Source organism: Miscanthus floridulus, chromosome 12, assembly GCF_019320115.1.
Source record: "Miscanthus floridulus cultivar M001 chromosome 12, ASM1932011v1, whole genome shotgun sequence".
Taxonomy (NCBI): domain Eukaryota; kingdom Viridiplantae; phylum Streptophyta; class Magnoliopsida; order Poales; family Poaceae; genus Miscanthus; species Miscanthus floridulus.
In genome coordinates, this window is record NC_089591.1 from 61,785,649 (window position 1) to 61,795,999 (window position 10,351).

Genomic DNA, 10,351 nt, shown 5'->3' on the forward strand with positions numbered 1-10,351 from the left:
CATGCCCCTACGATGGAAATCGTTTCGGTTTTCAAAGGATGGACGACAAGATTAAGGATGACTAGTTCTAAGTGTCGATTGGAGTTGGAGAGACACTTAGAGTAGTTTAGGACTTTGTTTTTCCTTTGGCCGTACTATGAAGGGGGGTATGAACGGGTAGCTTGACCTAGTTGAGTCTAGTGAGTTAGGTGTGGTGCACACTTGTTAAAACTAGCTCTAGGTAGCTCCTATGAATGCCTAAGATCCTTTGGAGCAAACTTCATTCACATATGTTCGGAAGTTGGAAGTGAATGGAGGGTCAAATACTGACCGGACGTTGGCTCCGGTGCGACCGGACGCTGGCCGCAGGGTCCGGTCAGTTCATTTGACCGAGAAGTTCAAGTCTGGTGTGACCGGACGCTGGGAGGTCATGTGACCGGACGCTGAGGGCCAGCGTCCGGTCAACTCCAGTAAGGGTCCAGACTTGGAAAAGTGTGACCGGACGCATCCGGTCAGTGTGACCGGACCCTGAGTATCCAGCGTCCGGTCGTTTACAGTAAGCATCCAAGAGCGACCGGACGCGTCCGGTCGGTACTGACCGGACCCTGACAGCGTCCGGTCATCACTTGAATGCTGGTTCGCGGGTTGAACTGACCGGAGCGTCCGGTCATCACGACCGGAGCGTCCGGTCATCCCGCAGAAGCTCATAACGGTTAGTTTTTCAGGCTGGCTTATAAATAGAAGCTCCACTCGTGAGTGGAGCATCCTTTGCTCATTCCAACAGCTGAGAAACACATTTGTGAGTGCCAAGAAGAGCAAGATCCTAGTGAGGTGTTTGTGATTTGAGAATCCAAGAGAGTAGCCTCACTAGCAAATCAAGAGTAGCAAAGTGTGCATCCATCTTCTCATTAGGCTTCGCGTGGTCAAGTGAGAGTTCGTGCTTGTTACTCTTGGTGATCGCCATCACCTAGACGGCTTGGTGGTGATCGGGAGTTTGGTGTTCACCCGGCGGAGCTTGTGGGTGACCCAACTCAAGTTGTGAGCGGCTTTGGGTGATTCGCCGCGACGGAGTGTCGAAGAATCAACCCGTAGAGAGCACTTGATCCTTGCGCGGATCAAGGAGGGGAGCTACACCCTTGCGCGGGTGCTCCAACGAGGACTAGTGGGGAGTGGCGACTCTCCGATACCTCGGCAAAACATCGCCGCGTTCCTTTCTCTCTCTACTTACTTTGAGCACTTACCTTGAGTATTTACTTTGAGCAATTCAATACTTGTTTTACATTCATAGAATTGCTTGCTAGAGTAAGTTTGGAACATAGGTTGAGAGGTTGTTGTGCATTATTTTGATATAAACACTTTTCTAGGCACAAGGGGTTAATTGGGCTATCCGTAGGATTTGATTATTGCAAGAGAATTTAGAAGTAGCCCAATTCACCCCCCCTCTTGGGCATCTTGATCCTTTCAATTGGTATCCGAGCCTCGTGCTCACGTTTTTAAGCTTAATCACTTAGAGCAAGATGTCTCACGGGGATGGACCTCCTCCTATCTTTGAGGGAGATGATTTTCCATATTGGAAAATCCGCATGGAGGCATACTTAGAAGCTCTAGATGTTGGAATTCTTAGAGCCGCCTCTCAAGGGTTCCCCGCACCTAGGAATGCCGCACAACTTCAAGGCGATGAAGTGAATTATGAGAAATGGAATGCAAAGGCTCGCAACACCATTTTTAGAGGCCTTTGCAAAGAGGTGTTCAATCGTGTAAGGAACCACAAAGACGCCCATGCTCTATGGTCGGACGTTTGTGCGCTCCATGAGGGAACCAAGAGTGAGCGTGAGGAACGCTATCATCTCAGTGATTAAAAAGCTAAATTCTTTTGAGATGTTTCCCAAAGAAAGTGCTAATGAGATGTATTCTCGATTAAATGTTCTTGTAGAGGAAGTCAATGGGCTTGGACTTACTCAAATGTCACCATCCGATGTTGTGAGAAAAATCTTGAGTGTCCTCCCCATTGATAAATATGGGCACATTGTGACCGTGCTACATCAAGGTGATCTTTCCACCGCTACACCGACACAAATCTTGGGAAAGATCAATGCTCATGAGATGTACATGCACATCACACCACAAGATGGCTCATCCTCTACAAAGAAGAAAGAGAAGGACCTAGCATTCAAAGCTAGCCAAGACAAGGGCAAAGCAAGACTTGAGTATGAGAGCTCAAGTGATGAAGATGATGAAGAAAGCCTTGCCCTCATGGTGAAGAAGACCACCAAGATGCTAAAAAGGCTAAACAAGAGTGGCATCAAGTTTGATGGCAAGAAGAAGAAGTTCTTCACTAGCTCAAGAAGAAAGCCAATCTCCGAGATGGATTGCTACAATTGTGGCGAACTTGGTCATCTAGCTCATCAATGCACAAAGCCCAAGAAAGACAAGTTCAAGAACAAGGGCAAGAAAGATGATTCAAGTGATGAAGATGAAAAGAAGAAGAACAAGCCATACAAGAAGAGAGATGGCAAAAAGAGGGAGTTCTACAAGAAGAAGAAGAATGGCAAGGCCTATATTGTCGGTGATTGGCTCACGGACATTGATTCATCAAGTGGATCATCCGATGATGATAGTGACGATGAAAAGGTGGCCGCCATTGCTATTGATCTTGCATCTTCACCACCACCATCGCCATCATCCTCTACACACCTATGTCTTATGGCCAAAGGTGAACGCAAGGTAACTAAGAGTGATGATAGTAGTGATGATGAACATGCTAGTGATAATGATAGTGATAGCGATGATGATGACTCACCTACCTATGATGATCTTGTCAAAATACTAAGAAAATATACTAAGATCATTAGAAAGAGTAGAGCTACAAATGAAAAACTTGATGCTAAAAATGACTCACTCTTAGCTAAATGTGACACATTAGAAAAGGCTAATGATGAGCTCAAAGAAACAAATGATTCTATATCATCCAAACTCAAGGAGCTCAAATCTTCTAAGAAAGAGCTTAAAGATAAAAATAATAAACTTGAGTGGGTGCACAATGAGCTTATCACTAGTCACAATAAGCTAAAAGATGAATATGCAACTCTAAAGATCAATTATGATGCCCTTATTATTGCACAAGAATTCTTACCAAATGAGCCACATGATGCTACTAACCATGTTGTTAAGATTGATATAGCTACCTCATGTGATGATTTAATTGATGAAAGCATTGAGCATGGATCTAGTAGCAAGGGCAAGCAAGTGGTTGAGTGCAATAACTATGATGAGTATGTCAAGCTCAAGAGTAACAATGAGAAGCTCATGAAAGATCTTGAAGAAATGAAAAGTCACAACACCATTGTGCTAGAAACTCTTGATCATGACAAAGAGGTGATCCTTGAAAATGAGAATTTAAAAGAAGAAGTCAAGAAACTCAAGGAGGAGAAGAACAATGATCTTCTCAAGGAAGAGAACAAGAAGCTCAAGATGGAGAAAGAGCATCTCAAGGTGGGATTGAGCAAGTTTGCTAGAGGCAAGCATCTCCAAAGTGAGCTACTTCATGAATACCTGTCATGAAGATGGATAGAAGTGACATTGGATATATGGCAAGTGTAGAGAAGAAGAAGGCTCAAGCTCAACACCAACAGTCAAAGCCAAAGCCAAAGCCAAAGAGATGTTTTGAATGTGGACAAGAAGGCCACTTTGCTCATGAGTGTCAAACTCCACCGCCACAACCCTTGCCCAAGCATGCTAGACCATTTGCTTTCAATGCTCACTACATGCTAGAAAAGATTCGAGTGGAAAGATGAAAGTCATGTTCTTGGGTCCCCCCAACAAGAGTAGGCCTAAGAAAATTTGGGTGGCTAAGTCACTTGTTGAGAAGGTGAAGGGCCCTCAACAAGCTTGGATCCCTAAAGCTTGAATCTCTTGTGTGTAGGTGAACTACAAGACCGGTGGAAGTCATTGGGTTATTGATAGTGGTTGCACTCAACATATGACCGGTGATCCTCGTATGTTCACCTCACTAGATGAAGAGGTAGATGGACAAGAGAAAATAACATTTGGAGATAATTCAAAGGGCAAGGTTAAAGGATTGGGCAAAGTGGCAATATCAAATGATCATTCCATCTCCAATGTGCTCTATGTTGCTTCATTGAGCTTCAACTTGCTATCCGTTGGGCAATTGTGCGATCTTGGCTTTCAATGCTTATTCACCGAGAAGGAGGTGGTTGTATCCAAGGTAGATGACAATCAAGTGATATTCAATGGATTTAGATACAACAACTTATATCTAGTTGACTTCACCTCCGAAGATGCAAACTTGAAGACTTGCCTATTCACCAAAACAACACTTGGGTGGCTATGGCATAGAAGACTTGCTCATGTTGGGATAAGCTTACTCAAGAAGCTTATGAAGAATGATTTGGTGAGAGGGTTGAAGGATGTGAAGTTTGAGAAGGACAAGCTTTGTAGTGCATGTCAAGCCGGCAAGCAAGTTGCAAACACTCATCCAACCAAAGCTTTCATGTCAACCACAAGAGTGCTAGAACTCCTACACATGGATTTATTTAGACCAACAACATACAAGAGTTTGGGAGGAAATCTCTATTGTCTTGTGATTGTGGATGACTATTCAAGATATACATGGGTGTTCTTCCTTCATGACAAATCCGAAGTTGCATCTTGTTTCAAGAAGTTTGCCAAGAGAGCTCAAAATGAATTTGAAGTGAAGCTCAAGAAGATAAGAAGTGACAATGGCAAAGAGTTTGACAACACAAATATAGAAGCTTATTGTGATGAAGTTGGAATCAAACATGAAGTCTCCGCAACCTATACTCCTCAACAAAATGGTGTAGTTGAGAGGAAGAACCGGACTTTGATCACTCTTGCAAGGACAATGCTAGATGAGTACAACACCCCCGAAGCTCTATGGGCGGAAGCAATCAACACCGCATGTTATGCATCCAATAGCCTATTTCTTCAAAAGTTCGTTGTCAAGACTCCATATGAGTTGCTCAATGGGAAGAAGCCGGACGTCTCCTTCTTTAGGGTGTTTGGTTGCAAGTGCTACATCTACAAGAAGCGGCAACACCTAGGGAAGTTTCAAAGGCGTTGTGATATAGGTTTTCTTGTTGGTTACTCATTGAAGTCCAAAGCATATAGAGTATTTAATCATGCCACCGGCTTGGTTGAACAAACATATGATGTGGAATTTGATGAATCTAACGGCTCCCAAGGAGCACATGAGAATCTTGATGATGTAGGTGATGAACCATTGAGGGAGGCTATGAAGAATATTCCAGTGGGAGACATCAAGCCAAAAGATGATGAAGATGATGTACAAGTCATTAATCAACCCTCTTCATCAAATGTACCACAAGATGGTGAAAAAGTTGGGAGAGTAGAAAATGAAGATACTCATATCTCCCATGAGCAAATGGTGGTACAAGCACAAGATGTTGATGCTCCACAACCTCCTCCTCAAGTGGTCAATAGAAGAAATACACCTCTCCTACAAGATCATCCACAAGATCTCATCATAGGGAGTCCAACAAAGGGGGTGATGACTCGATCTCAAAAACTTACCTCATTTATTGCTCATCACTCTTTTGTCTCTTGCTATGAGCCTACCAAGGTAGAAGAAGCTCTCAAAGATCCGGATTGGATCAATGCCATGCATGAAGAGTTGAACAACTTCACTCGCAATGAAGTTTGAAATCTTGAAGAGCGACCAAAAGGTGCAAGAGTCATTGGAATGAAGTGGGTGTTCCGCAACAAGCAAGATGATCAAGGTGTTGTTGTGAGGAACAAGGCAAGACTAGTAGCAAAGGGGTTCTCTCAAGTTGAAGGTTTAGATTTTGGAGAAACCTTTGCACCGGTTGCAAGATTAGAAGCCATCCGTATCCTTCTTGCATATGCATCACATCATGAAATGAAACTATATCAAATGGATGTGAAAAGTGCATTCTTAAATGGCTTTATTAATGAACTAGTCTATGTTGATCAATCTCCCGGGTTTGAAGACCCTAGATATCCTAATCATGTTTATAGGTTGTCCAAGGCACTATATGGGCTTAAGCAAGCCCCAAGAGCTTGGTATGAGCGCCTTCGGGACTTCCTTATTGAGAAGGGCTTCACCATTGGGAAGGTCAATACCACACTATTCACCAAGAAGCTTGATGGGCATATCTTCATTTGTCAAGTATATGTTGATGATATCATCTTTGGATCATCAAATGAAGACTCATGCAAAGAATTTGGTGAATTGATGTCTAAGGAGTTTGAGATGTCAATGATTGGTGAGCTTACATTCTTTCTTGGTTTTCAAGTCAAGCAAATGAAAGAAGGCATCTTCATCTCTCAAGAGAAATACACAAAAGATCTTCTCAAGAGATTCAAGATGGATGAATGTAAGCCAATCAAGACCCCAATGCCTACCAATGGACATCTCGACCTAGATGAGGGAGGTAACTCGGTTGATCAAACTCTCTACCGTTCCATGATTGGTAGCTTGTTATATTTAACCGCATCTAGGCCCGACATCATGTTTAGTGTGTGTATATGTGCTAGATTTCAAGCTAGTCCTAAGGAAACTCATTTAATTGCCATAAAAAGAATCCTTAGGTATCTTAAGCACACACCAAGCATTGGCCTTTGGTATCCCAAAGGAGCTTTATTTGAATTAATTGGCTATTCCGATTCGGATTACGCCGGATGCAAAGTTGATAGAAAAAGCACATTCGGAGGGTGCCATTTGCTTGGTAGATCACTTGTGTCTTGGTCCTCCAAGAAACAAAATAGTGTGGCTTTGTCCACCGCCGAAGCGGAATACATTGCCGCGGGTGCTTGTTGTGCACAAATATTATACATAAAACAAACTTTACTAGACTATGGAGTAGCTCTAGAGAAAGTACCTCTTTTGTGCGACAATGAAAATGCGGTAAAACTTGCAAATAATCCGGTTCAACATTCTCGCACCAAGCATATAGATATCCGCCATCACTTTCTAAGAGATCATGTAGCCAAAAATGATATATCACTAGAGGGTGTAAGATCTGAAGATCAATTAGCGGATATCTTTACTAAACCGCTAGATGAGGCTACATTTTGTAGATTGCGGAACGAGCTCAATGTACTTGATTTTAGTAACTTCACTAAAAATTGAGCTTGTGTTGTCCCTTGCATTCATTGTAATATACAACATGTTTAATTTGTAGCAATGCATATAGGGCTTGTCTAACATGGTTAAGATAACCGCCGAAAAGCGTGTGAAGAAGCTTAACCTTGGATCAAACTTGACAAGCAACTAGATTTACTTACAAGTATTACATATGCATGAATGTTGTTTGTCGTTTTGTTCCATTTGCCCTCTTGTTGCCTATTTTCTTAAAAAGAATTATAGCCTAAGGCAAAATATTTTGAAAAATATGAGGGTTTGAGAGAGGTCACTCACATCAGTCCCAATTGGTGTTTATTTGGATCTTATTCAAGTTGGGACTTGATTGGGAACAGGTAGCGCAAAGGAAGGTTGAAGGATTGCTGAAAAAGGTGCACCGGACGCTGCACCGGACGCTGCTGTCCAGCGTCCGGTCAGTTCACAGGAGGTGAACTGCTGTTGAAGGAGTGACCGGACGCTGCGTCTGTGCGTCCGGTCAGAAAGGGCTCAGCGTCCGGTCGATCAGAGGATGACAAAGTTAAACTGACCGGACCCTGCCTGCGTCCGGTCATGGACCACCGGACGCGTCCGGTCGCGATTTCAGAGGATTCGGACCTCTCTGGAATCGACCGGACGCTGGGTGGTAGCGTCCGGTCGCTACCACCGGAGCGTCCGGTCAGAGGATCTCGCGCGTCAAGGACTCTTTTCCCTTTTCCTTTTCTATCGCGTTTTGGGGGTTATTTATCCGAACCTTCGTTCTTCTCCCTTGACCTAACCCGAGCCACCGTGAGCCGCGCCGCCGCAGCCACCAGCCCAAACGCCGGGTCGCCGCCGTCCCTCGCGCCGACCGTCGCGCCACCTCGCCCGACCCCCGCGCCAGCCTCGCGCCGCAGTCCCGCGCCTGCCCAGCCGCGCGTCTCCGTGCCCCTGCCCCGCGCCACCGCCGGTCAGTCGCAGCCACGTCGCCGTCTCGCAAGCCACCATCTGCTCAGCTCCTCGCCGGCCTTCTCGCACCCAAGCTCGTCGTTCCATCGGTGCCAAGGCTGAAAATCCTCGCCAAGTGATCTTGCCCTATCCTCCCATTGTTTGGTAAGGCAAATCTTGTGGTTCAATCTTGATCTCCAATTGTGACCTAGATCAAATTCTAAATACATTGATTCCCCATTGCATTCAGGGCGCTTGACCTAACCCTAACCGGTTCCGAGATCCCCCACGTGACGTCTTATCTATTCTCGGATCGCTGATCGTCAGGTAGAAAGCCATTCGTTTCAATTTCGCATCTACATTGCTTTCTCTGCTAGGTTTTCGCATCTATTAGACATATGGTATTTATTTGTATATCCATCTATTCTATCGTGCAGCGAGTCGGTTCCGTTGTGTTTCGTCTGGCAGTTGGCAGTAAACTCGGAGCCAAGCTCGCGAGTAAGGATCGAGGCAAAGCCTCGAAAGCAGCAGTTTGACAGTTGATCTTCATCAGCGACAGTTCACCATCTTGTCAGTTCAGATGGCTCGCACCAAGAATGTTGGTGGTGGTCCAGGTGATGATGATCGGAGGCCCCCGCCTCGTCAGCCAGCCGGATCCAAGGGCAAATCAACCAAGCAAGTAACATCCAAGAAGCGGAAGTACCCCGACGCAGAGACAGCCAGAGCAGCAGCTGTTGCAGAGGCCGCAGAGCGTGCCGAGAGAGGTGGCACCCGCAGCGGAATTGTCATTGCAGATCAGCCAGTTTCACCCGCAGTCAGAGCTGCGATTGAGGAGGTTGAGCGTCGTCATGGTAGTCCAGCTGGGACTGCCACGTTTGCAGGACGACGGGTTGCCATTGAGGAGGGTCCGTCAGCACAGCAGCAGCCTCCACCAGCAGAGCCTCAGCCAGCCCAGGAGACTCAGGAGAGTCAGGAGACCGAGCCGGCACCTCAGCTACGCCGCTCGAGTCGTACCAGTGCTGCAGTTCCACCGAGGCCAGCTACACGGCGCAGGGGTTCACGCCCTCCGCCCAGACCACAGGGTCCGCCTCCAGTGGTTCACCTCGACTTGAGGGCCGCTACAGCCAGGCAGGTTCAGCAGCTGCGGTTTGTTGAGTTTGAGGTTTGGTTCCCTCCGAGGAGGGATGAGAGAGCAGCTAAGGGGTTCTACACGCCACTGCAGGAGGATTTCTACAATGCATATCTAAACAGTGGGGCAGTGTTCAGATCACAGAGGGTCTATTCGATAGAGTCCATTGTGGCAGCAGCCGGAGAGGGCATTCGGCAATACTTGTCATATTTGTCGGGACTGTCAGATCTGATTGGACGGACAGGGATATATGTACCTTCTTGGGTTCGTCAGTTTTATGCCTCGCTCTACATCGATCCTCATCACAGATTCATTCACTTTGCCTTCAACGACAAAGACTATAGAGTGACGAGTAGCAGGGCCAGAGAGATACTGAGACAACAGGAGCAGCCTGTAAGGATGCATGAGGTTTGCTATGGACATCAGGAGCCTCCCAGGCGTCCTCATGGAGGGTTGGTGCCCCCTACAGATTTAGTGCGCCATTGTTTCAAGGAGCCGTTTGGTGAGGGGTCGAGCAGGAACCCCAGTGACCTGACTCCTACAGCGAGGATATTAGAGGCCATCATCAGGAGGACATTGCTTCCCAGGTTGGGATACAGGGAGGGCCTGACTCGCTTACAGCTCTGGCTTCTCAATGCCATCATGCAGATGACGGTGTTTGACATCTGGGACCTCCTTCTTTCAGAGATGGAGGATACTATAGCTGAGGGATTCAAGGGTCGCAGGCAGCTTCCCTATGCTCACTGGATCACGTTCCTCATTTGCAGAGTTGTGATTGATAAGCCCCCTGGCATGATGGATGAGTATACTGGTGCCACTACAGAGTTCCTAGCTTACAACCTGTCACAGAGGATCAGACACGCCACTCCTCAGGCACCCAGTCAGCCTAGCCGTCGCCCCGATGTGCCAGAGTCTGCAGCTCAGCAGGACGAGATCATCAGAGGGATTGCAGCCACTGAGGAGGCGGAGCAAGAGGCACAGCAGGAGGTGAGTGAGTACAGTGACAGCTCCGACGACGACTACCAGCCTATACCTCAGATGCCTCCACGCAGACACGATGCAGAGGCCGGTAGCTCCAGTTCTGCTCCACCTGCTCCACAGATAGACCCCGCTCTCATTGCTATTCTTGAGCGGATGCAGCAGGATCAGACACGACAGGCACAGGAGACAGCTACAAA